The sequence below is a fragment of the Mirounga angustirostris genome, unplaced genomic scaffold (genome assembly GCF_029215605.1).
Source record: "Mirounga angustirostris isolate CCGP_5_RB_7025 unplaced genomic scaffold, mMirAng1.0.hap1 SCAF_4, whole genome shotgun sequence".
In the NCBI taxonomy this organism is placed as follows: domain Eukaryota; kingdom Metazoa; phylum Chordata; class Mammalia; order Carnivora; family Phocidae; genus Mirounga; species Mirounga angustirostris.
Genome location: NW_026991712.1, coordinates 183376547 through 183403666, shown reverse-complemented (window position 1 = coordinate 183403666; position 27120 = coordinate 183376547). Strand labels below are relative to the sequence as shown.

Here is a 27120-nt window from a genome sequence, read left to right as displayed (position 1 = left end):
TGCAAACGTCCCGTACCAGCAATCTTGCCCCACTGCCCCACCAGGCGGTTGTGCTGGGATCGATGCTTTGGTTGGTGGTCTCGGCTGCTTTTTTGACCACCCTTAAATAAACTGCAGCGTTTCAAAGAGAAAAGGGAACCGGCCTTTACTGAGCAGTTACTATGGGCAAGACTGCTTATCAAGCAAAGCCACGTGTCTCGTTGAGCCTCACAACTTTGTGAAATACATATTGCCGTCTCCATTTCACAGATGAGGAAACCCGGGCCCAGAGAGGTTGAATTACTTGCAGCAGATCAGGAGCACTGTGAAGCGTCAGACCCTGTCTGTTTGAATCCAAAGCCACTTACAAGAAGTGAGGGCCAGCAGGAGCTTTTAGATCCAACCCCCATAGATGAAGTTCCCTGTTTCTCATTCATTCCTTCTCGCGTTCAGTGTTTCTGGGTGGATGCTCTATGCCAGGCCCCGGATCAGTGACTGTAGCAACCTGGCCTCAGCTTCCTTCTGTTCAGCAGGGAGGCAACTCTCTATGAATAGTGAATTCAGAGACGTTGCCGTCATCCCTAGGTTCTCTAAGGGCTGACCCTCAGCCTAGGGGCTGCTTCTCAGGCAGAGGGGGATTCAGCCTCCTCCTGGGAGAATCCAAGCTCTGGGTGTTTCAGGAAATGTCTGACCTGCCAGGTTTCCGTGTGACTGATCAGTTAGCGCTGAGGAAGGGGGGCCGGGAGGGGAGGTTTCCCGTCAGCCCAGCTTTTGTCTCTCACATGAGCCCGAGACAGACAAACCACAACCACAGACTCGACCAGCTGTGGAAGCATCGAACAGGAAACCCAGAACATCTGGTGCTCCACTTCCTCTGAAGGCTGTGCAAGTCTGGGTGTGTGTGTGTGTCCGCTTGTGTGCAAGTCTGTTTTCTTTCCCACTGTTGTTTAGTGGGATGTGGATGCAGACAGGGTTGGAAACCACAGGCTTTGTGGTGACAAGGGAGCCAGACACTCGCTCCCCAACCCTGTTGGTGCCTCGTCCCTCCCCAGACAGTGACCCAGGATCTGACCTAATCTCCCAGGCCACCCTCCAACACACCGCACATGTTTAGCTTCAAGTCACTATACACTTGAAGAAAGGGTTTGTTGTTTTTTTTTTTAGGTGGTTTTAGAGGAGCTTTCTTGGGGATGAGGTGGGAGGGCTCTGCTTAAATATAACTTGGCCTCAGCATACAGACCCACAGAAAGCAGAGTCTGCATGAAAGCTGTTTTTAAAACAATTTGAGGAGAATCTGTGGATGACCTCTAAAGCTGTGTGCTGGTCAGGAGGTTGTTTTCCACGAGTGGTGGGGTCCTCCATGTACGCCTGAGATAGACAGGGGCTGAGAAGAGAAGAAACACAAGAATGTACAAAGAAAGGGCCTCCCAAACTGTAGCATGAGGTTTAACTCTCATCAGTCACCTGTAGGAGGTAGGCGTTATTATGCCCATTTTTAGAAATCATGAAATCAAGGTGCAGAGGGGATCTAACTCACCCAAGATCACTCAGCAGAGCCTGAGTTCAAAATCAAATCTGACTCCTAGCCACATGCTAGATCCTAAATCACACTTCATTCTCTCAATGAACAGTAATAATCTTTTTTTCTTTTTTAAGATTTTATTTATTTATTCATGAGAGACAGAGAGAGAGACAGAGGCAGAGGGAGAAGCAGGCTCCCCGCGGCGCAGGGAGCCCGATGCGGGCTCGATCCCAGGACCCTGGGATCATGACCTGAGCCGAAGGCAGACGCTTAACCGACTGAGCCGCCCAGGCGTCCCGAACAGTAATAATCTAAACTGTGCCTAACACACAGCTGATGGTCAATAAACGTTTCTTGAATCAATCAGTGAAATGAGCTCTCACCGCTGGCATGGATGTCATGATCACTGTGCCCCATGGGTCAGTACAGTGCGGGCCAGGAGTTGCGGAACAGAGACACTTCATTCCCCTGAAGGGCATCTACTTAGCCAGGTCGACTGTCCCAAGTCCTTGTAAGTTCAAATCCTGACTCCGAGAACTTCTGAGGCCCTCAGTCGGCGTCTGGTTACTCTTACTTTACAACCTGAGCCACAAACCGCATGCTGATCTTACAAGCGCCCGTTTAGAGAGGAGGTGGCCTGCTAAGGACGCTTGCTGGCAACAGCAATTTGGGAATTCAACGAGCATTTTCAGACGGGTAAGTGGCATTATGGATTCAACGAGGAATGCCCCAGGAGAGGAGGAGAAGTGATCGAAACAGTCTGACTCTCGGATATCTGCCCTTAACAGCCCCGAGAGAGCCAGATGCAACTGCAGCACCTCCGCCGATTTCCCGGGTAAGACGAAAGGCGCGGCTGCAAGCCAACCTCCACCACGTTCGCTCACAACTTGGTGTTTAAGAGCTACACACGCGCCATCTCCGACGCCCTGTTCGCCTTCATACCTGTGGGTCTGCGGGGCCCTTCGCGGAGCCGGTGTGACGTCACGCACGCGCCGCGGGTGTGTGACGTCACCCGAGCGCGCCTCCTGCCGTGCCGAAGCCCTGAGCGCGGACTGGCAACGGCGTTGCTGTGGAGACGGTGCGCCGGGCCCCGCCTCCGAGACGGGACTGGAGGAGAGCTGGTCAGCTGACTTTGGGGAGGTTTCGAACGCGCGCGCGGAGGCCCGGGGGCGCGCTCGCGGCGCGGGTTCCCCTGGCAACCCGGACGCCCTAGCGCCTTGCGGACAGGCGATTCCCGGGAACCCTCAAAGCTGGAGTCCGAGCCCAAAATGTAATTTGAGGAGCCTTTTCGCCAAAGATAGTAAATACCGGATGTGCCTCTGGCCCAAGTAAAGTAGAAATTCAAACTGCCCAAGACTGGATCCCGTGGAGGGCTGGAGGCCCCAGTGAGGCTACAATTTATCACTTAAGCAGCGTCGGGCGGGAAGCAGAGTCTGGCCCAGGAGATTTAGTGCCAAAAGCGACCTAACCCCTTTGAGTCTCACTTTCTTCTCCATGAGAAAATCTCCAGATCTTTCCCATAAGCATATAAATATATTAGTTCTTCCTAAGAAAACCTTTCCGTGATTCTACTTCTCCCTCTAGCTTCCAGCTCATCTCTCTCTCCCTTTTTCTTTTTTTTTTTAAGATTTTATTTATTTGCGAGAGAGAGAATGAGAGACAGAGAGCATGAGAGGGGGGAGGGTCACAGGGAGAAGCAGACTCCCCGCCGAGCAGGGAGCCCGATGCGGGACTCGAACCCGGGACTCCAGGATCATGACCTGAGCCAAAGGCAGTCGCTCAACCAACTGAGCCACCCAGGCGCCCTCTCTCCCTTTTTCTAAATGTCACAGCTCCTTGGAAGAGTGTCTGTATTCGGGTCCCTAGTTCGCTTCCCACTGTACCCTCTCCCGGCACAGTTTCTTCCCCGTGGCCACCTGATCTGCTCTATCAGCAACATTTGAAACAGTTATCAACCTCTCCTCCACAAAACACAGTCTTCACTGAGCTTGTGGGGCAGCACACTCTTGGTTTTCTCTTCTTTGATTGTTTTTTAAGATTTATTTAAGAGAGGGGCGCCTGGGTGGCTCAGTTGGTTAAGCGACTGCCTTCGGCTCAGGTCATGATCCTGGAGTCCCGGGATCGAGTCCCGCATCGGGCTTCCTGCTCGGCAGGGGGTCTGCCTCTCCCTCTGACCTTCCTCCTTCTCATGCTCTCTGTCTCTCATTCTCTCTCTCTCAAATAAATAAATAAAATCTTAAAAAAAAAAAAAGATTTATTTAAGAGAGAGAGAGAGAGCAGCCGGGGGAGGGGCAGGGGGAGAGAGACTCTTGGGCAGACTCCCCGCTGAGTGGGGCCTGAGGAGGGGGGCGGCGGGGGCTCCATCCCAGGACCCTGAGATCGTGACCTGAGCCAAAATCAAGAGTTGGATGCTCAACCCACTGAGCCACCCAGGCGCCACACACTCTTGGTTTTCTTGCTGTATCCCTGGCTGCTATTTCTCCATCACATTTGCTGGTTCCTCTTCATTCCCCTGAACTCTAAATGTAGCAATGCCTCCTGGGACTAGCTCCTTGGACTTCTCTCTCTCTTTCTTTTCACTTAATATTTTAAGTGATCTCATTTAGTTCCATGACTTTAAAGGCCATCTGTTTTTGCTGATGAGAGCCTGGACCTCTCCCCAACCCTCCATACTTGGATGGACAACTACCTGTTTGGCATCAAAACTTGAATGCCTAGTAGGCAAGCTCAAACTCATCATGTTCGGAACGAAATTCCTGACCTTCCCCCACCAGAAGGTGCTCTACCTGTGTTCATTGTAATGACACCTCCATCCTTCCAGCTTCTCAGGCTCCAAACCTTGAGTTCTCCTTCACCCCACATTCGGTCTGTCCTACTGGTAAATCCTATCGGCTTTTTCTTCAAAACTTATTCAGAATTTTACCTCCACTGACACCATCTTGGACCAAGTCCCCATCATCTCTCACATGGATTATTGTATTGGCCTCCTCACTGGCCTCCCAGATTCTACCTTCAGCCCTTTCCTCCTTAGTCTATGTTCACATGACAACCTGAGCGATTCTGTTAGAAGTCATATCACGTGGCTCCTGTGTGAAAACTTTCCAAAGACTCCATTCTCACTGAAAAAAAGGCAAAGTTTTACCATGGCCAGAAATGTCCTATACCACCAGCCTCCTAGAACCTGGCTGAGCCCGTCTCTTAACTGTGACTCCCTTACTCACTTTACTCCAGCCACATGGGTCGTTTGCCAGGCTGTTTCTGGGACACAACTTGCTTTTACCTCTGCAAAGAACTTGTCCTCAGATATCCCCAGGGCACCCTCCCTCAGCCCCTTCAAGTCTTGGCTCTAACATTCCTTAGTGAAAAAGGCCTTCCTTCACTTCCTGATTTGGGGGGGGCGCAGATGGAGGGGGGTAGAGAGAGAAGCTTAAGCAGGCTCCATGGCCAGCATGGAGCCCAGCACAAGGCTCGATCTCAGGACCCTGAGATCATGACCTGAGCCAGAATCAAGAGTCAGACAGTTAACTGACTGCGCCACCCAGGCTCCCCTCTAACCTCCTGATTTTAAACACTAGTCTGACTCCCCAGTCCCTCACTCCCATTGGGCTCTATTGCATTTATCACCTTCTAATGTACCACATAATTTATTGATCTTATTCGATGTCCTGCTCCGCATGAAGGCAGCAATTTTGTCTCTTTTGTCATTGCTGTATTCCCAGTTCCCAGACAGAAACTGGCATGTGAGAGGTGCTCAGGAAGTATCTGTTGAGTGAATAGATGCATTTCAAAATTGGACAGTTAGTGACTGAGGAGAAAAGGCAATGGCGAACACTCACAAACCCTACCTCAGCCAAGTGATTAAGATTCAAAAAAAGGGGGGGAGGGGCAACAAAAACAAAACAAAAAAAGTGTCATTAGGGGTTAAGAGCCACAGCTGTAGGGGCTTGGGTTCCAGTCCTGTTCTGCCACTTAGCTGCTTGGTGAACTTCAGGAAATTTAACCTTTCTGAGCGTCAATTTCCTCACGGGTAATGGTCGTGGAAACAATACTTCAGCCTTTCACCCAACGATATAGAACAGCCCCCTGTATGAGCAGCAAGCCCTGTGCTAGTTGCTGAAGACACCCTGGAGAACATGAATGCACATGTTTCTTCACCCCCCTGGAGTCTACATCCTGAGGAAGGGGTACAGACAATAGCCATATAGTCATCCAAATACATGATTATTCACAAACTGTGACAAGTGTGATGGAGGAAAAGCCATACGGTGCTGAAGGAGGGGAGGGGTGGGGGAAAGCGCCCCTGAGGGAATGACTTCTCAGTTGTATTAGTCAGCTCAGGCTGCCGTAACAAAATGCCACGGGTTAGGGTGCTGAAACAACAGAAGTTTGTTTTCTCGCAGTCCCGGAAGGTAGAAGTCCAAGATCAAGGTGTCGCAAGCTTGGTTTCTTCTGGGGTCTCTATCCTTGGCTTGCAGATGGCTGCCTTCTTGCTGGGTCCTCACATGGCCTTTTCTCTGTGCACCTATTCCCCTGGTGTCTCTCTAGGGGTCCTAATCCCTTCTTATAAGGACACCAGTCAGGTTGCATTAGGGTCCACCCTAACAGCCTTATTTGAACACAATTACCTCATTAAAGGCCCTATCTCCAAATATAGTCACATTCTGAAGTGCTGGGGGTTAACACGTGAATTGAGGGGTGGGGAAGCACAATCCATCTCATTGCATTATTAAGACACAAAGGATGCACAGGAAGGAGATCTGGGGCGCCTGGGTGGCTCAGTTGGTTAAGCGACTGCCTTCGGCTCAGGTCATGATCCTGAAGTCCCAGGATCGAGTCCCATGTCGGGCTCCCTGCTCAGTGGGGAGTCTGCTTCTCCCTCTGACCCTTTCCCCTCTCATGTTCTCTCTCACTCTCTCTCTCTCCAATAAATAAATAAAATCTTTAAAAAAAAAAAAAAAAAGGAAGGAGATCTGGGACAAGGGAAACCTTCCAGGCAGAGGGAAGAATATGCGTAGAAATTCTGTGCCTGGGAGGACTGTGACAGATTGGAAGAAATGACAGGCCCACGTGGCTTGAGCTCAGAGGGAGGGGTCTTGGTAGGAGACGCACGGGGGGTTGAGGGAGCAGAGTGTACAGGGCCTTGGAGACCACCGAGGTCTGTTGTTGGTGATGATGTGATAAGTTGTCTTATGGAAAGATTACTCTGACCCCAAATGTGTTGGAGGAAGGCTACTCCCAGCTCCAGAGTTGTGTGACTACCTGACAGAGTGCCTGGTGAGCTGTTTGCAGTTAGGGCTCAGTAAAGAGTTAATAAGAGGGGCATCTGGGTGGCTCAGATGGTTGAGCATCTGCTTTCAGCTCAGGTCATGATCCCGGGGTCCTGGGGTCGAGCCCCACATCCAGCTCCCTGCTCGGTGGGGAGTCAGCTTCTCCCTCTCCTTCTGCAGCTCCCCCTGATTGTGCTCTCTCTGTGTCAAATAAATAAATAAAAATCTTTTTAAAAAAAGAGTTAACAATGGGTATTTTTAATAATGCCCGCCTGATATAGTTGATGGAAAGATTGAATGAAAAAGAGCGCAGGAAGGGACTTCATAAACTGAGGGATAAGCAAACATAAGAGCCCACAAAGGATATGCATCCAAAAGTACTGAATCTCCATATTTGGGGGTGCTGCATATAAGTTAGTTTAGTATAATTGAGGCAGATGTGGTTTATGATTAAAATCGAAAGGGGTTTTTTTTAATGTTTATTTTTAAATAATCTCTACACCCAACATGGGGCCTGAACTCACAACCCTGAGATCAAGAGTTGCATGCTCTACCGCCTGAGCCAGACAGGTGCCCCCAAAATTGAAAGTTTTAGATGAATTAACACAAAGGAGAAAAGGTGTACATGGACGTACCCCATACATCTGTCTACTGGAAGCCAAAATACAGTGGAAATGATTTGGTGAGAAGGAGCTTACATCTTTTATTTCTTTTCTTCAGGTTCAGCCAAAAACTTCCCTTAGGTATACCTCTGGGGGACCAATACATAGCAGGTACTCCTAAAAGATTTGGGGCAAAGGGGATGGTCAGGCTCTCAGTAACAGTGGCATTAGATGGCAAGAGGGTTTCTCGCTTTATTCCTAGAATTCAGTGTCAGGAAGCAGAATCTGGTGTGACCTCCCAGCCACCGTGAACCTGAGTGGGGACTCCACCCTTTGATGATTTAATGCAGCAAAGACTCATTGCCTCTTTGTGTTGGAAGGAACCAGGATGAGCATTTCGTCCCAGTGGCTAAAAAGCAATGACTATCCTCTTTGACACCCTGGACAAAGTGTCATAACATGGGGGTGATAATTTGCCGGTGATGGGGACCATACAAGGCAGTCAGCTCATCCTAATTTTGAACAGGATGAGTTGTTAGAATCTGCTGTATACTCCTGGTCTGGCCTTCAGGAGCTACACAGACCCTGATCCTTCCTCTTTATAGCATCACGGATTTGGCAATACCTGTGTGGTACCCTTCTGAGGCTCCAGACTTCTGTTCCCAAACTGAACACACCCCTCCAAAAGTGTTCTTTGCTTAACAGTGCTTTTATAAATATTCGTGCACGTAAATCTTTACATACCTGTCTTTGGATACATTTCTATAAATGAAGCTGTGAGGACAAATGGTACATTCTATAGCGTTTGCTGTATATTTCCGGATCACTTTCCAGCAGGGGTGCTTTGGCTACCCGCCCATAAGTGGTTACAAGGGAGCCTATTTCCCCACATCCTAGCCACCAAATGCAGGGAATTTTCATTCTTTTAATCACTGCCAATATGATAAAGGAAAACGATTATCTCATGGTTGCTTCAATTTGCATTTCTTTGATTATGGGTGAGGTTGGACACGTTTTCCAACCACATCCTATACTTTTGCAATCGAGTTTTGGAGCTAACTGCAGGACCTTGCATGTATTCCAGTTACATTTTATCTTGTTGGATTCCACCAATCATTCTTTCCTGTTGAGATAATTTGGATCCTGATTCTATAATTCCAACGCGTTGGCCTTCCCTCCCAGTCTTGTGTTATTTGCACAGTTGATAAGCAGTTATCTTTGGCTTTATCCAAGTTGTTGATAGAATGTTAAAGATTTTAGGGGCCAAGGACAGAACTGTTTGGCAAGCCACTAGAGATCGCCGTGGAAGGACACCGTCCCATCTGCTGTTAGGATCCACCTCACCGTGCCCAGGTGCATAGGCGGTGGATGGAGCCTTCACCTGGAACACAAGGCCGGACACAGATTCCAGCCTTGCCACTAAAGAGCGGTGTGGTCTTCAGCAAGTGGCGTCATCTTAAACGGAGATGTGCCACATGATTAGCTAATGGCCCTTCAAAGCTCTAGCAGCCTTTTCAGCACTATTTTGTCCGGAAGAATTTCTTGAGAAACTGTCAAACTATTGTCACAAGTCATTGCCCTATGGCAAAGTGCTCACCCGATTCATTATCCTAGTGAAAGACATTCCTCCGATAGTCAATATGGACACTCACAGTCACCCATTCTAAATGCTGGGCAACCATTCATTTGATTATCTGCTCCGGAATTTTGCCCATGATCAAAACTAAGTTCACTGGCCTTCAGTTTATCCAATTAACATACGCATATATATATTTTTTATATTTTATGTATGTATATATTTTTTTAATTTTTTCTTTTTTTACATTTAGGACATTTGCCTCGATTCCCCATGATTCCTCCAAGTACCCTGAAACATCAGAAGTGCTCAAAGCCCCCTGCCAGGGCTTGTCAGATCTCTCGTCCTGGTCCAGTTTTCTTCCGTACAGAGAAGGAGCAACTCCCTGGGATCGCCTCCTGCCCTCCCAGCGTGGACAGAGGGCCCAGGGTATTGGGAGGAGGCTTAGCCAAAGCTGGGACAGCATTACAAGGAGACGGTTTGAATGGCTTAGTTTGAGGGCACAACGGGGGTCTTCATGAGACTGAAAAATGCCAACTACTCTCACCACTAGCTGAAGAAACAGCTCCATGGGCCTGGGAGAGGGACCTCTGGTTATGCAGCTTGGGGCTTCATGCAGAAACGAAGCACCAGCAGAATCATCTTCAAATGAAATGATGACCCTTTTCTTTTTTTTTTTTTTTAAAGATTTTATTTATTTATTTGACAGAGAGAGACACAGTGAGAGAGGGAACACAAGCAGGGGGAGTGGGAGAGAGAGAAGCGGGCTCCCCGCGGAGCAGGGATCCCGATGCGGGGCTCGATCCCAGGACCCTGGGATCATGACCCGAGCCGAAGGCAGCCGCTTAACCGACTGAGCCACCCAGGCGCCCCACTGATGACCCCTTTCTTTGAGTTACTTCACTATCAAAAATCAGACGACTGTTCTAAGGAAGAAATGCTAACCATTAAGCCCATGGAACCAATGTAAGTGACAAAGCGAATCAGTCAGACCTCCGGCCACCTGGCTTCTTGACCCCCCGGGCCTGGAAGGCAATTGCTGATTTAGACCTTGTAAATGTATCACTATACTACGTACAACGAGGGCCACCGCGGGGTGTGTGTGCGTGCTCGTTCAGACTCGCAGTGATGGTGACAAGGATACTGACCCTCTCTAGGAACCAGGCGCTGTTCTGGGTGCTGTGCATGCACGAACCCTTGCATCCCCACAGCGCCCCTGGAGGGGAGGTGCTGTTTCCACTCCAGCTTTCACAGACTGGTGAGATGGAGGCGCAGAAGAGAGCGGCAGGGACCTGCCCAAGGTCACCCATCATGCAGGGGGGCGAGCTGTGGCTGGAACTCAGGCAGCCGGGCTCCCCGTGCCAGACTGCTGTTGCCTCTCTAAGAAAACGAGGAAAAGAAAGGAACAGCTGCCGGGTGTCATTTCTCCCCTAGATGATGAAACTGCTTTACGAACGGCGGTCTCCACTCCGATGGCGTCACAAACCCACACTTTCATCTCCTGAATGGGCTGCGTGGAAAGGCAGGAGGAGTGGGGTGGAAAGGGAAGCCGAGGGCACGAAAAACCTGTAGCCTGGGTGCTCAGCTCCGAGGGATGGCGCGTGAGCCCACAGCGAGCCATGCGTCCCCAAGGCAAGAGGCAGCGCGCTGGGACCCCAGAACCAAACTGTAACCACGCGCGTTTCGGGAGGCAGGCCCTGGCTCTGCGGATCGGGAGGGATTCCGAGATCCCTTGCGGTAACCACTGGAGCACCACCGAGCCACAGGCTCAGCCAATCGACCGGCTCCCAGGATTGTCTTCCAGTTGCTAGACTACGCCGCTTTCCAGTACATTATTTGGAATACAAAAAAAAAAAAAAAAAAAAAAACCCTAAAATGTAAGTAAAGCATTTTCACACAAATAATTTCAACCGCAACAAGGCAACGAGGCCCCTGATGAAATTGGCAAGAAAAGGTAATGAACTCATTCCGATTGACATATTTAGAGGTCCTCTTGCCAAATCCAATTGGCAGCTTCATAATTATGGAAACATCCATGTTATTTCCACTCAACCAGGGTTAGGCCTGCTGGTATCTGATTCAATGTTTACTTCATGAATGAGGTCAGTCCCCAGCACAGCTGGGGTTTTAGCAAAAGAATCAGAGCTGCTGGTCAGCAGACAGCATTCTCACTAGCATCTGCCCAGAGTTGTGGGGGCTCGCGGGGCCACCTCACGGCTCACCCAGGTTAGCCGCTCTCTCCGGCGCGTCTGGGGCCTGGCTCTTCTCCCTGCTCTGCGAACGCCTCCCGCGGAAGCCGTCGGAGCCCCAGCGACAGCCTGGGCATGATGAGATCACGTCAAGTGTCCCACAGCCCCGCCGTTCGCTCCAACCTGCCCCCTTTGCGTATTGCGACATCTCACCCCTTGTGAGTTTCAGAACTGCCAGGAAACAGGGTAGGGGTTTTGGTTGGTTTTTTTGTTTTTAAGTATTTATTCCAGGATGCCTCCATTTGTGGGGTGTGAGAGTGACTCAGAGTGCCTTACAAGTCACCTCCAAAGGTAACTGTCTCATAGGCCCACATGGCCTCTGGGTCAACTCCCCACGCTGGTTAAAAACAAAAACAAAAGCTCACAGGGGCGCCTGGGTGGCTCAGTCGGTTGAGCGACTGCCTTCGGCTCAGGTCATGATCCTGGAGTCCCGGGATCGAGTCCCGCATCAGGCTCCCTGCTCGGCAGGGAGTCTGCTTCTCCCTCTGACCCTCCCCCCTCTCATGCTCTCTGTCTCTCATTCTCTCTCTCGCAAATAAAAATAAAATCTTAAAAAAAAAAAAGCTCACAAGGTCTCAAAAGCCTCATTTTAAGAACATATGTTGATGGAGCGATGTCCTCTAAGTTCACAGAAGTTCCTGGGAACACGCCTGAGGGCAGAAAGCAAGGGGACACTCCACAGCAGGCACAGCACTTGGCTCCTGAAGACTCTGGAAGCAGCCAGGGGCTCCAATGCGCTGGCCTGTTGGCGCGAGTCCAGCGCTGTTGCCCGGAGCGGGGATGGGGCGTGTGGTTGGGGTCCAACGCTCCTCTTTCTCAGCCTGGCAGCGATTTCTTTATCTCAGCGGATAAGGTCCTAGGAAACTTAGAGATAGTGATTTGGTTTGGGTCCCAAAATAACTGTGGGCACCACGTGCTGGAACAGTTTTGCCTAACAAAATCGGGGCAGGGGTTGGGGTGGGCGGGGGGGCGGGGGGGACCTGGAGCCCGAGATGGTTTCGGAGCTGGAGACAAAGGCGGATCTGATAAAAATGCTTCCTCTTTCTCCACGATGACAAAGCAGAGGTGGTGCCACGCCGCACATTCGCACCTCCCGATGGGCCAACAGCTGCTGATACAGATGGGAGGACACCCGGAGGAGGTGCCGTCCCAGACGTAAAGGGGTGAGCTGTCTCTTCCTCTGACCTCAGCCAAGGTTGTTTTAGGATGAAGACTCAATGCTCTCTTATCTCAAGGGTCAGTCCAACTGCCACAGATTTCAAAACATCTCTCCCCACATGAGGGTCAGCATCCCAGTAGGGCTCGAAGAGCCTGCTCCCGTGCAATTCAGGTTACTGCTCTCGTAGGCTTTCCTCCAGAGCACAACCTGTCTCAGACCCAGGATGCTCCCGTTGCTTACCCAAACCCCGCCGTGCTTGCCGTCAACTCTGTAGCCTGTCTTATCCATCATTGTCGAGGTTGCCATCTTAGCATCTGAATGACTTTTCCCTTGAATATGCTCCTGGCAGATTTTGAAGATGGGACCCTAAACAAAGTTCACTCCTTCACTCTCTCTGGCTCATTGTCTCTGCACTCTGCCTACTCGGCTGCAGCCACACCGGCTGGACGCACCAGGCACACATCCATCTCAGGACCTTGGCACATGCTGTTCTCGCCACCAGGAGCACTCCTTCTGGGTCATCAACATGGCTCCCTCCATCTCTTCCTTGGGGTCTTTACCCACGCGCCCACTCATCAGTGAGATCTTCCCGACCACTGTCTTCCAAGGCCCCTCCACACGTGATTTCCCTCGAGCTGGAACCCCCATCTCAGCACCCGCTACGTGTCTTGTTCCTTATCTGCCTCACGCATGGGAATGCCAGCTTCCCGAGGGCGGGGATTCCTGACTCTCTTTGGCCTCTGTCACAGCCCAGTACCTACAACAGTGCTCAGCATATCTGCTCCACAGGACTGCACGGAGTGTCCGCCACACACCAGTGATGGGGGAGTTCTCAGTGCCTCAGGCTGCAGGAAACTGCGTGTCTCCTGAGTCCTGGGTGACACTGGAGGAGTTGGGCCACGGCTCGCCTCCCTCCCTCCTCCTCACCCCTCTCTGACTCCATATATTCTGCTTTCCCGACAGACACGGGAAAGTGGGGTCCTTCTGGAGGAAGACGGAGCCTTCTGTGATTTAGGAACACAGGTGTTTGCTGAGCCAAAGGCCAGCCAGTCCTGCCTGTCTCTGAGCTCCTGGGAGGAAATGCATCTAAAATGCGGTCATGCTCCCTGGTTGCGAGCAGGTCTGTGCAACGGGCCGAGCTGTGGGCGAGGCAGCCCATGCAGGCAGGCGGCCCTTACGCAGGCTTTCCAGAGAGAGCTGGAAAGCAGATGCCTGAGCCACAGGAAAAAGGATGACCGCCTGCAGCCAAGAGCCTGACTGGAAAGTCCGCGTAAAGGACACCTGGAGGAAGCGGGGGCCTCCATCACCTCCTCTGCCCGCCTGTAACCCTTCTTCCTCACTCAGCCACCCGACCAGAGGCGCCTTCCCGGAGGCTCACCTCGCCTTTGCCATCTGAAAGCTCACCGCTTTCTCCCAACAGATCAGAACGTCTTTTCTCTCATCTTGTTTGCAAAGTCTTTTTGTGAGGTTGGGAGGGACCCAAAAGTCGCCTCTCTATTCCTGTCTGAGGGGAGAGTATTTCCAGGTCGGGGGTGCGGTCCGCGTACACGAATACCGGATTAGGCCTCCTAACCCCGTCTCCGAAGCGGGTGCCAGCCGCGGTTCCAGAATGAACCAGAAGCAGAGAGAAAGAAAAAAAAAAAAAAAACTGTGAATCAAGAGGTTTATTATTTTCCCCCAGTATTTTGAAACCAAGATTTCCACATTTTTAAGGGTTTGATGTCATAAAATTCCCATGTATGACTGCATTTTAAAAAACAGAGTCATTGTGTGTGTGTGTGCGTGTGTTGGAATATAAGAGGTTTAGCATAGAACTCAGAAAATAAACTCCTCAACTCAGAATTTGAGAAGCACAGACACAACGGGCCACCCAGCTGTGGCTTCTGCTACAACGAATTCGTGTGATGTTAAGACGGCCCCAGAACTGTCTGGAACTTAAATGTTAGTCTTCTGAAAAGAACCCCGGGACCTCCAAGTGCCGGCTGTTGTTAGTCCAAGTGCAATGTAAGCAGGTTTCTATTTAAAACTTTCACACCTGGTCCTTGAATACTTCTTGTTTTCCAAAGGCTTCCCTCTTCACCTCGGATTCTTTTCCACCTTCCCTTTCCCATGTTAGTCTGGTTTCACCCCAACCTGCTGGCACGAAGAGAAAGATATTTATAACACTTGTGAATAAAAGGAGCTGGGAAGTAGTGGTCTTGAGCCTTCGCTGCCGAAACCAGACTCAGGTGGAGACCAGACAGTCCTCCAGCAGGGCTGGGGAGGGAGGGGTGGTGAGGGGCCCCGGAGATGAGGAGGAAAGACTGTGTCCCTGTCTTTATGCTAAAGAGAAGGCGAGGCAGTTGCTCAATTCCTTATACCTTCACAGACTCCTCTAGTAAGGCCCTTGGATGCCCCCCACCTGGGTCCCCAGGTGCCTGATCTAAATAAACTCCGGATCTGTCACCGTTGGGGGGCGAGCCCACGGCTTTTCTCATTGTCTAGATCCAAAGTCCTCCTTGTCTTAATTATGGAGTGAGAAGCAGTGAGGCCCAGATACTCCAGGACTGAGGGTTTAAGACTGTGGATTTTGTTCCTCTGTGTATTTCCCCAATTGTGTAAAATTTCTCCCTTCTGATCTTCAGAGAGCCCTCCACCTCCTCCTCCGTCCTCCTCTTCCTCTCTTCTTCTCCTGGGCACCACCCATGGGGGGGGTGGGGCAGGAGCGGCTCGGAGGGGACAGTGGCCGGGACAGAAGTGGGCTGGAGCAGGCCTGCCCCAGCGGTGAACAAGGCAGCTCTGTGTACAGAGGCTTTTTTCAAGGCGGTTTCAGAGATCCAGGGATGTTGGACAGCAAGGAACAGAGAAATTCCAGAGATTTTTCACGTGCAAGCGGATATTTCCTTTGAGAGTTTCTAGACTAAATAATACTCCTTGTGTCTAAGGGACGGTGTATACTGCTGACCTGGCAATGTTCTCTGTGCGTGGGGTGAGCACAGGGAGCCCCACGGAGGCCTGGAGTGGGGGGAGCAGAGAGAGGAAGATGAAGTGCCCGAACAAAGGTCTTTCCTAGGTGAATAGTGAGGCTCTTCTCCCTCCGCCGGACGTGACATCCATTTCAAATATGGAGGAAGAATTTGTTGGAGGACCTTGGGAATGAAATGGGCCAGGCTTCTAAGAATAAATATACCCAGGCCTCTCTATTAACCATTTTCATATATATATGCCCCTAACCCCTGGCAGCCACCGATCCTTTTACTACCACTGTTACTTTGCCTTTTCCAGAATGTCACATAATTGAAATCACATAGTGTGCAGCCTTTTAAAATTGGCTTCCTTCACTTAGTAACGTGCATTGAGGTTTCCTCCATGTCTTTGTGGGGCTTGATAGCTCGTTCGTTTTGAGTGCTAAACAATCTCCCATTGTCTGGATGTAGCAATTTTCATGTGTATTTAATGCCAGGTTTTTAATGGGGGTGATATGATTTATTAATAACTAGCATTATAATAAAATCTGTGATAAGACGGAAAGCAAGATTTAGCTTGACTAGAACAACCTCTATATCAGCCCTATTAATATGAAGGCTGTCACTACCTTTCTGGTTGTAATAAGTAAACTGAGACACAGAGAGAAGCTGACTTACACATGGCAGATGGGTCAGTAGGGGGAGAGCCATAAAAAGACAGAAGCATCTAGAATCCCAGTCGGATCAAAGCATACTGTACGGCATAATTATGTGTATAATGTTTTAAGTTTATATATGTGAGGAGGGGGCAGACACGTATCCCCAGTTCCTCATGTTGTCTTACAGAGGGAATTCATATGGGGACACTCCTTGCTTCTCTCCCTGGTCCTTACCACTCCCTCTTCCCACCCATTCCTCCCCCAAAGGAAGCTGAGCTAATTTCCCAATTGGGCTGATGGGGAAGAACTGTGCATGCTCAGAGTATCCCCCTCTCTCCTCTTCTGGGATCCCCCAGCCACAGAGAACATGCTGGTCAGCTGGACAACTCTCAACCAGACAGGAGGAATCAGCACGTCTGCTTCGGGAGTGCAACATTAGCAAGCCCACTTGCCCACAGACCTAATAACCTCCCCATCTCCATGTCCTCTGACCCCTGCACCTGATGGGTTATCCCAATTTAAGTAGGGAGGACACCCCCTCCCGAACCTAATAACGTCATCATGGATACATTTTAAAAGGCTCTCATCACATTATCAGCCCGATTCTTTCTGGTGCCAAAGTGTCTCTGCCATCATTGAGTCTGGTAACTTTGGAGCTATTTTAGGCCTGAAAGACAAGATTTAGTGAACTGAAGTAGCAACTTAATGTTAAACGCACTGAACCAGCCTGAGAGTGTAGCCAGCCTACTTTCAGGGAATCATATGATCCCCCAGAGAAATCTAACTACAAAACTAATTTTAGACCACAAATTTAACTACCTGCAGCCTATACAACAATCCTATCTAGAAAGGTCTACAAAGAACCAATTCCAAACTAAAATTTCCATGAGAGGGATGCCTGGGTGGCTCAGTCGGTGAAGCGTCTGCCTTCGGCTCAGGTCATGATCCCAGGATTCTGGGATCAAGTCCCGCATCGGGCTCCCTGCTCCACGGGGAGCCTGCTTCTCCCTCTCCCTCTGCCTCTCCCCCCGCTGGTGCTCGTTCTTCCTCCCTCTCTCTCTAATAAATAAATAAAATCTTTTTTAAAAAATTTCTATGAGAGAAAAATATTAAGGCTACAACCAATTTTTTGTCAGTTGTTCCAAAAAACCACCCTCTTCTCTCTTAATGGTTCGATACACATTTTCACGCCTTGAAGTCTGTCCCACTACATCCAGGTCACTTTGCAACACCGGAATTTTCTTGAGCCGACGTTGGAACACCACCACAACTTCCTACTACTGACGGTGAGAGCAAAAAGCATAACGTCTATGTATCTGATTCCACAGGGACCATACAAGAACCAGGATGAGCCCCTTGAGGACAGAATCTAATTTGCCCACATCCAGGGTCTAATGTACATGGTGTATTCATAAGAGCTCATTAATATTCGATAATGAGGAAGAAGGGGAGCAGGAGGATGGGGAAGGTTCTCCTAAGGAGAGTCACCATTTTAGTTGAGGTGAGCTGCTCAAGAGACAGATGCTGCCACCATGACGACCACGTCAACGTTCCCAGCCCCCTCCTCCCTTGCTGGTCTCCGCTGAGGCCGAGAGAGCCAATGGTGCCTGGCACAGTCCTACCAAACGATGCATTTGGGGTGTCTTCCGGAGGCCCTCTGGAAAGGCTTTGCTTTTCTTCTGTAAAAGACAGTAAGACCAGCAATGCCCCTTGCCCTTCTTCCTTCCTTGACCGTGGGCCTGATTCCAGGAGGCGAACAACCACCTTTCTAAAGCCTCTAGTACCCTAGCGCACAAAGGCTCTCCAGCCTCTAACCTTCTCTCCCCCGGGAGTAACGATGGCGATCCAAGGGCGCTGGAAATGCTTGGAACATCATTTATCCAAAGAAGAGGGGCTGTACCCATCACAGCCTGGCCTACTACCCTCAGCTAATCCAAAGGAAACAGGATGTTAAAAATGATGCTGTTTTAATTCTAGCGCAGAGAACCAGTCCAATACCCCCGTGTTCCGAAGGGAGGTGCTAGACCCACTCAGCGGGGCCCGCAAAGAGCTGTCGGAGAACCTGTGACCACCCACGCATGGGAGGTGGCAAGAAATCAGAGAGATGATGTCTTCAGAGGATTTGTTGGGTGTTGGGGCACTTCCCCTCCCCATCCCCGGTGCCCCACGAATGAGGGGAGGGAGCATGGTGAGAAGGTCCTCGAGGGGGCCCCTCGGAGCTGACACGCATGCCCAGTAGTTCACAGGACCAGACAGCTGGTGTCCACTGCAAGCCTGGGGAACCTAATGAGGACAGCACTAAAGCCAGAACAAGGATGGGTGGCTGCATGATTAGGGCAGAGCCCCTCGCCCCTGGTTTTCCCACAGACCAGATGCCATGAGAAAGAGCTGGCCTCAAGGGCTGCCAGGCGAAAGGACTGAGCGAAGACCCTAAGGCACTAGCTAGGATGTCCTCGTCCCCTCAGAGAACCATGGGGGAGCAATCCCCCAGCCCACGGGGAGTCACCGAGGAACCCCAAAGCCCCTCACAGGAGAAAAGTCAGCTTCAAATATTTGCCATGGCCAAAGGAAGCAGTGGCCGATTTCAGGGGTGCCCCCCCACCCCACTTCGCCCTGGAGGGGCTGAGGCAGCCCAGCGAGTGGAAGGAAAGAAGGTGGACAGAAAATGCGGGGAAATCAAGTGTGAGGGTTAATTCTATCTGTCAACTCGACTGCACCGTGGGGTGTCCAAATATTTGGTCAAACGGTATTTCTGGGTGTGTCTGTGAGGATGTTTCTGGACGAGATTAGCATCTGAGTCTGTGGACAGAGAGGAGCAGAAAGCCTGCCCCAGTGTGAGTGGGCCTCAGCCGATCCACTGAAAGCTTGAGTGATGAAGAATTCTCTCTGTCTTACTATCCTCCAGCTGGGACATTGGTCTCTGCCTTTGGACTTGACTCAGAGCAGAACTTACACCCTCAGCCCTCCTGAGTCTCATGCTTGCTGACTGCAAAACTTGGGCTTCTCAGCCTCCGTGATCCTTGGAGGCCAATTCGTGATAGTAAATATATGTAACGGTCTTGTTTCTTTTTTTTTTTTTTAAGATTTTATTTATTTATTTGAGAGAGAAAGCACAAGAGGGGGGAGTGGGAGAGGGAGAAGCAGACTCCCCGCTGAGCGGGGAGCTCGATGCGGGACTTGATCCCAGGACTCCAGGATCATGACCTGAGCTGAAGGCAGTCGCTTAACCAACTGAGCCACCCAGGCGCCCCTGTAATGGTCCTGTTTCTCTGGAGAACTCAGACTCCTACAGGGAGGATGCTTCGAGAAGGGCCCCTCCCCCATATCCTATCACAGCTTCTGGTCGGGAGCAGCTGAGGTGGGTGGGAAGAAATTTAACTTCAGTGAATCTCTGGGGCACTGAGACCCTGTTGACTCAAAGTGACCAGGAAACATTTCGTTATCCAGCAGCCACTGAGGGTCACTGGGCTGCCAGACATTTCACTAGGGGGTTTGAAGAGAAACCGGCCCCCCCCGGGAGTATGGAACAGGCTGGGGAGCGAAGAAGGGGCTTTCACTCCTGTGCACCCACAAATACTGTCTGCACCGCACCCCGGTTTTACAAACACAGCACGTGATGTCTGCTGCTGGTGTTTTTAGACGGAACCCGTCTGTTTCCCACATTCCTTCTCCCAAACACTAACCCCCCTTTTATCCTCCTTGGAAATCTGCAGGTTCTAGAGCACAATACTCTGAGGAATTTAGCCCTCTGGTTTATCAAACAGAAAAAGTAGCTCCAAGGAGCAGAGAATTACATGACTCCTTATAAAGGTGCATAAAACGCAACCCTTTCGAAGCCGTATCATCTCCCATCCTGCATCTCCAGAGCCCTGCTGGAATGGGGAGGGCTGGCTCGAACTGCATTTCAAGCTGCCCCTCAGCTGGTGAGAGAGGAGCTGGGGCTTTGCATCAGACAGCGTGTTGAAAACCATGAGACCAGGAGTAGCTGACATTTATCTGTCTCTGCCGAATTCCCAGGAATACTGCTGGGGGTTTCCAAGCCCAAGTGGGAGGCACTGTCAGCCTGTGCCTGGAGGCGCAAGAGGGGGAGATGGGGCGATCTCTGCTTCTTCGCTCCCACTGCCCTCATCTTGCTTGGTGTTCACTCGTTCCAAGTTCTCTTGGTCCCCTCGCCAGAGCAGCTGAGATGCAGCCAGGATATTTATAGAGCTGGTACAGGCCTGGGCAGCTAGTGGGAGCAGATGTTTTCTGATATGGGCAAAGGGAGCTATTTATACTGGGAGTTGAATGAAAATTAGTCAGAGGGGAGGCTGCACCCATAGTTGAGGTTCCTGTCCTCCCAACACTGGAGAAAGTTCTGCAGTTCCTTAGGTGAAAATATTTCTCACCCTCGCTGCTTAGACAGCTCACTGAGTGCCAGGCGCTGGGTGGGCACCGAGATGAAAAAGACAAGCCTCTTCCCGCTGGTACAGTTCAGGAGGAGAGACATCACGGAAGCAACTCGTGATGATCCGGTCCATCCCTGCCAGCTGGGAGCACCATTGGAGCCCGGATGCCAGCATGATGGAGGCTGCTGGTTTGGGGGACGGTAGGGGTTGGGTGGGGAGAGCAGAAGGAGTGGTCAGGGAGGGCCACGAGGCCGGGGCCCACTAACCCGGCTTGGAAGGATGAGCAGGAAGGGACCAGGGGAGAAGGTGTGGAGGCAGGGGGAATGGAATTCGGGGGGTGGCAGTTTTGCAGCCTGCTTGATGCATTCCAGAAACATCCAGGAATCAGACGTGATCTGGGGGTAGAGGGGCTTCCCGAGGGATTTCAGAGGAGGGGCCCAACAGGCGAGCTGGGTCTGGGCAGTCAAGGGTCATCATCCATCCTCCGGAATGGGCAGTTGTTCGGCCTTCACCTTCAGGTGGAAGGAGCTGGCCACGCTTTTAAGGAAGGAAGCCATCGTTCCTCCAGGGAGTCGTAGAAACCACGGAGCCGTGCTCAAGTTCCTCCTGCCTCCTCAGCGTCCTAGTCCTGCAGCAGTGTACCTGGCATACAGTCGATGCTCCATAAATGCTCCTTGAAAGAGCAGATTCGCAGAGTTACTTCCCTGTCTCCAGGCGTCGTGCAGACCATCCCTGACATGAGCCCAGGCAGACGCTACAAGCAGGTGGACAGCATGGGCACCATCCCCAGGCTTTCTCCCCATCGTGCTTCTCCTGGCCTCTGCTTGGCCTGCGGTCCAGCCTCGGCCCTGGCCCCAGCTCGGATTCTCCCCATTGCATTACCTCCACCTGAGCACTGGCCCACGGCAGGTGCAGCCTCATTCCTTTGAGTTGCAAACCGAGTGATAACAATAGTAGCCAAAGACGTTTCTGTGTCCTCTCGCGGAAAGTCTGGGGAGACAGAGCAAGTGTACTAATGCAAACAAAACAGATTAGGGCGCCTGGGTGGCTCAGTTGGTTAAGCGACTGCATTCGGCTCAGGTCATGATCCTGGAGTCCCGGGATCGAGTCCCACATCAGGCTCCCGGCTCGGCGGGGAGTCTGCTTCTCCCTCTGACCCTTCCCCCTCTCATGCTCTCTATCACATTCTCTCTCTCAAATAAATAAAATCTTAAAAAAAAAATTTTTTTTTTTTAAAAACAGATTATTAGCCTTTTCCTTGTTCTGAAACTCCCTTATGCCATTTCTGCAACGTGCTTCTGGCCTTCACCCTGCTTCTGGTCCTCGTCCCCTGCCTCCGGCCTCTTCGCCCCTCCTCCTCCCTCTCCCCAAATGCCCGTTCTCGAATGATGCAGAGCCACTCACGGTGTTTGGGGCTTTTGTTTCTTGGTCCCCTTTTCTCTTGACTCTGAGGGCCTCACCTTTCACCCTGTAGCTGGGTCTTTTCCCAAACAAAGATTTTGTGTTCCCTAATGAGAACGCTGGTTCCGTGAGGCAGGAAAGTCATCTTCCCGCACCCCAGCATTACAGAGCCCTGTGCGGTACCGTGTATATCCCACACCACTATCCTTGGGGCAAAATGTTGGAGGACAAAGATTCTTTGCTTGACCAAACTTTTCCAGGCTCTTGAAACTCCTCCTGCCCCTATCTGTGCCCTTCCCTGTAAGAGAACCCTGCCGGGTCAGTTCAGCAAGAACGCCCACCCTCGATGTCTGATGGGGCTCCTCACCCCCACCGCCCCCCTCCCAGGTGATGTCTGACCACCCTGGCCTGCCTTCAACAGGAACCCCATTAGATGGGTTTAGCCAGAACCCCCTTTATCCCTGACATTTCCTCTCTGTGATTTCCCACCCCGGACCCCCATCTTGCGCCTTGGTTACAATTTCCTACTTGCCCCTGCTGTGTTGAGAGTGGAGCCCACGCTCTCTCCCCGACTGCAAGACCCCATTGCAATGGTCCCCACACCTATCCCCATGCCCCCGCCTTGAATAAAGTCTGCCTTACCGTCTTCAACAAGTGTCTGAATAATGTGTTCTTTAACAGGAGAAAAGACCTCATCCAGAGCAATGCAACTTGGTATTTAGTCTCTTGCTCAATGGCCGGCTCCACTATGTATATATGCAGAAAGACAGAGACGAAATATGTCTATGTGGGCTGGGCGCAGACAGGACAGGAAAAAAGCTCTTCCAGATCACCTTATATGGGAAAAGTTAACCCTCCTGGGTTGGAGGTGAATGTGGCAGAACCCGGCAAGGAGAAGTTCACTGGGTAAGCCGTGGGGATGAGGATGATGGGGGGAAGAGGGAGGGCGGTGGCAAAATGAGGAAGGTAGAGAGAGAGGGAAAAGGAGAAAACGTGAGCTTTGTATGTTTTGAGTAGGAGGAGACAGAAGCCTAGAGGCACCCCAATCCAGGCTGAGGTGGTTTTCTGAGCTGGGAACACGAAGAGCCTGGCAGGGCCAAGGCCAGGGCCGTGAAAGATGCTCTGGGCCGGCAGGCATGGGCTATACCCAGCGGAGAGTGTTTCCACCTGCAGCCACCTCAGTCCGCTGCCTTGAGTGGGTGTCAATTTTCCGGGGACCTTGTCTTTCTACAGAGATTGGGAACTTGCTGAAAAGTCCTGTCCTGACTCTCCGGTGTTTGATACAAATTCTTGGTTTCTTCTTGGCATATGTCAAAGATTTTCCATGTAATCCAGACTTTTCCTCCCTTCACTTGCGTATTTCTGTCCCATGTCTGTTTGGTGTGGTCAGGAGTTAGTGGAAGAAACCAGGAAAGGAGAGAGCTTGACACCCCTGGGCTCAGCCACTCAGAGCAGCCCTCCACCCACCACCACCTAAAGGGTGACGGGGCCAGTTGGTGACACCGAGGGAATTGCACTAGGACACGCGTGCAGAGACATGCAAAAGACCACCACGTAAGTATCTGTGAAAAGCAACATCAGGCCCACCAGAGGCCACCCAGGTCCCAAGGAGGAGGAGGGAAGGTGGGTGAGAGAGGCCTCCAATCCACAGGGCCTGCTGGGGCCTGAGGACCGATCACAGACAAGCAGAGAAATGAGAAAAAAAAACAAGGGTAAACGTGGCAGGTGTTTCATAAAGCTAAATATATTCCATTAAAGATCATCCTCTGGGGTGCCTGGGTGGCTCAGTCGGTTAAGCATCTGGCACTTGATTTCGGCTCAGGTCGTGATCTCGGGTTCTGGGCATCCAGCTCTGCACTCAGCAGAGTCTGCTTCTCTCCCTCTCCCTCTGCCCCTCTCTGTACGCACTCTCTCTAAAATAAATAAATAAATCTTAAAAAATAATAAAAATAATAAAGATCATCTTTTAGTCATTTAGTTTGAGATTAAGTAATTCTGTAGGAAGAGTTTTCTTTTTAAAAAATGAATAGAATAGGGGCACCTGGGTGGCTCAGTCATTAAGCGTCTGCCTTCGGCTCAGGTCATGATCCCAGGGTGCTGGGATCGAGCCCCGCATCGGGCTCCCTGCTCTCCAAGGAGCCTGCTTCTCCCTCTCCCGCTCCCCCTGGTTGTGTTCCCTCTCTCGCTGTCTCTCTCTGTCAAATAAATAAATAAAATCTTAAAAAAAAAAAAAAAAAGATTAGAATAGGGGCGCCGGGCTGGCTCAGTCGATGGAAAATGTGACTCTTGATCTCGGGGTCATGAGTTTGAGCCCCACATTGGGTGTGGAACCTGCTTTTAAAAAAATGGAAGTGATCAGAATAGTATACGGCTGTTGTCCTTAAAGTTCTTATTTGGCAAAATGAGAAGCTGGAAACATTAAGTCCTTCCAATTAAAAAGGAAAAAAATGGCTGGCTCTAGGGAACCATGAATTGGAGGGTCACCTGGAGCTTGAGTGTGCACTCCTCCATCACCCGGATGCCGCTGACACCTGCTGAGCGAGGCAGTCTGCGGGGAGGGCTCCGGAAGGAAGGCTTGGGATGAGGAACAAGGAGTTTTTCTGACGTCTTTCTGAAAATGAGCCCGAGCATCATTTTCTGCTTTGCATCCTCTCCCACCCCCCATATGACATCTCCACTGGGAAAATGCCAGAGAGCCACGCTGAAGGTCACGGCATGCACTGAGGCCAGTCCCATGCAGGGCAGTGGTGGCCAGAACACAGATCCCCAGGGAATGGAGGGCCACGCTGACTCTTAGAGGCCCCCAGTGAAACCGGAGCTGCTTTTGAGATCTGGGGCCCCCACCCATCCTAGGAGTGGCCTCGGGGCTCTGCGAGGAAAGTATCTAGTGTGTGAGGCTTCCCGGGCACTCTTCCCAACGTCCCAGGTTCCCTGTACCGTCTGCAGTGTGGAGTCCGGTGAGGCCAGGAGTCTGTCACTGGTGGGAACATCCACAGGGGAAGAGGAGACCCAAGATTGGCCGCCTCGGGAAACTTGGAAACAACGCAGACCCACAGACCACGACCATCGACTGCTCTCAGGCATGGTTCAGGGCATGGGTGTGAACTCTTGCATCTACCAGCAGAATCGGGGAGGGGGGACCCCCCGATGTGCATGCTCGTGACTGTTACACACACATGCTCTCCTACACCATTTTGGGCCCCACGCCTCGCTCACCTGGTAGGAGAGTTGAGATCCCTCTCCAACAGGGTGGTTTGACCTCTTCCCATCTCAGGAGCCCTGGCCGGTCTCCCCCCAAATATCCTGAGCAGCTTCCCCTCCTGCAGTCCCACGGACAGCAAGAGCCATGACAACAGAGAATACGTCCCTGGACAAACCTCCCCGGGCACCTGTGGTGGAGAAGCGTGGCCCAGCCCCGTGTGGCCGAGACCTTCACCGTGGTGTCCTTATAACAACCAGCAGCCACCAAGGAAGAAAACTGTCTTGGTGCAGTTTCTTGGCATAGCAGCTGCCCCAGGACTAATTAGGGTCTGTTTAGACTCTTTAGAGAAAGCCTCCATTTTGCCAGATCCACTTTCTCAGGATCTCTTTACCACTAAAGATCCCAGAAGGGACTGATGCTATACTTGGAAAAGGAGGAAAGTACTTTTGAGTCATAAAATGGAACGAAAAGCAGAATGGAAACCAAGAAGGAGACTCAGTTTGTAGCCCACTGTTGCTATTTTATCAAGGAGCCCTTGTCAGGTAGGTCAGCTGTGTTTACTCTCAGAAAATCATCAGGCTATTCCATAGGAAGCTTCAATGCCTAGAAGCACTTTACGAAGTGGTGTGATTGTGAGAATCTGGAAGGCGCGCCATCCCCTTTCCTGAGCCTTGGAAATCTGGAAGCCAGACCAGGGTAGCGCTAAAGGAGGAGTGTGGCGCCCCCTGGTGAGAGCAGCTCGTAGACCCAGAGTGGGCTCCCACCTACCAAGGACTCATCTCCAGTTGCCTCACCTCCTCCACCTTTGTGCAAACCCCAAGATCAAGAGCTTTGCACAAAGCCCTTCGGAGTCTGCACCTTCAGGCAATGTGGAGTTAATGTGGCTCCATCGTGAAAGACCTAATTTAGATTGTGGCCAAGTGGGGAAGGACATGTTTATCCCAGTGGGAGATGCACAGACCAGTGAAGGGCTGAGATCACAGATAGCCAGACAGCCGGGGGGCGGGGGGGGGGGGGGGTTGGAGGGCGGGGAGCACTCAGGCCTTGTGGTCCCAGATGCTACCCACAGGTCCCATGACTCTCTCCTAGCCAACCACCCCTATGGCGGCCCAGGGTTTTCCTCCACAGTAAGGACTGGGCAGACATCAGGAAGCCTTCACATTGAACCAAGCATCTCCGTCCATCTGGGATAAACATACTTGTCAGATAGGATTATAGACAGTCCCAGGGAAGAGTAATGCCACGTACTTGTAAAAGGGCGTGGTCTCAGAACAACCCAACCCTGGGACTCACCTCCTAGGTCAAGTGGAAAAGTCTACGAAAGGCCAAAGATGGGTTCTGTTCTTTCCGGGCCTGGACTTGAAGCCTAGAGGAAGTTATAGGGAGTGAGATCTGGACGGGCCCCAGTGCCACCACAGTCTCTCCAGGCTCAGATTTACCTGCTTGATGGTTTCAGGTCCCAAACTGAGATTCCACCCAGGGCCCATGATTTGATTCTCATAAACAACATCTGTCTCTACATAGCATTGATAAGATGCGCTCTGGACCTGAATCCAGAGTCACTGGGGATCTAAGAGGAATTCCTCTCTCTGCCGTAAGTGTTACTCAGGTGGGTTCTTCCCAAGCATTCTGAAATTCCCCGGAGGGATCAGGCACGGCCGCTGTAGGACTTCTATGCGCCCTGACACCCATCTCCTGCAGAGGGTGGGAGTCTGGGCTCTTGGAAGGCCCATCAGGGACCCTGAGGAAGCAACCCAGAAGACCCCTTCATGACATCATCCATCCCATTAGAGAAGATCTAAAGATTGCATATACTCTGTGGCTTTCACACCCCAAATTTTAGATCGATTTTTTTTTTCTAGATGTACAAGCCCACCAACGATCAAACTTGAAAACACCCTCACCTTTGTGGCAGCACGGGAACGCTCCCTCAGATCCACAGTCTTGGTGGTGGTGTTGGGAGGCAGCCTGCCCCCCAGCAGGGCGTGGGGCTGGGGGTTCTGTTCCCACCTCTCCATCTTTGTAATGCCTACAGCTCTCACCCCATCCACTTTTTTCTTATTCTTACCTTTGTGGCATATAATTTTTTTTTTTTATTGAGATCTAATTCACATACCACTGTATGAGTTGTATGCTGGGACACAATTCACCCTTTTAAGGTACACATGCAG

General features: G+C 51.1%; 1 long non-coding RNA gene across 1 annotated transcript; it reads right to left on the bottom strand.

Moving 5' to 3' along the window:
- Positions 1 to 19017: 19017 nt before the first annotated feature.
- LOC135364019 (uncharacterized) lies at positions 19018 to 22623 on the bottom strand. The gene is made up of 2 exons (XR_010410449.1): positions 22390 to 22623; positions 19018 to 21336 (listed from the first exon to the last, which is right to left on the bottom strand). It is a non-coding gene; the product is annotated as an uncharacterized LOC135364019 (long non-coding RNA).
- Between the last annotated feature and the right edge of the window lie 4497 nt (positions 22624 to 27120).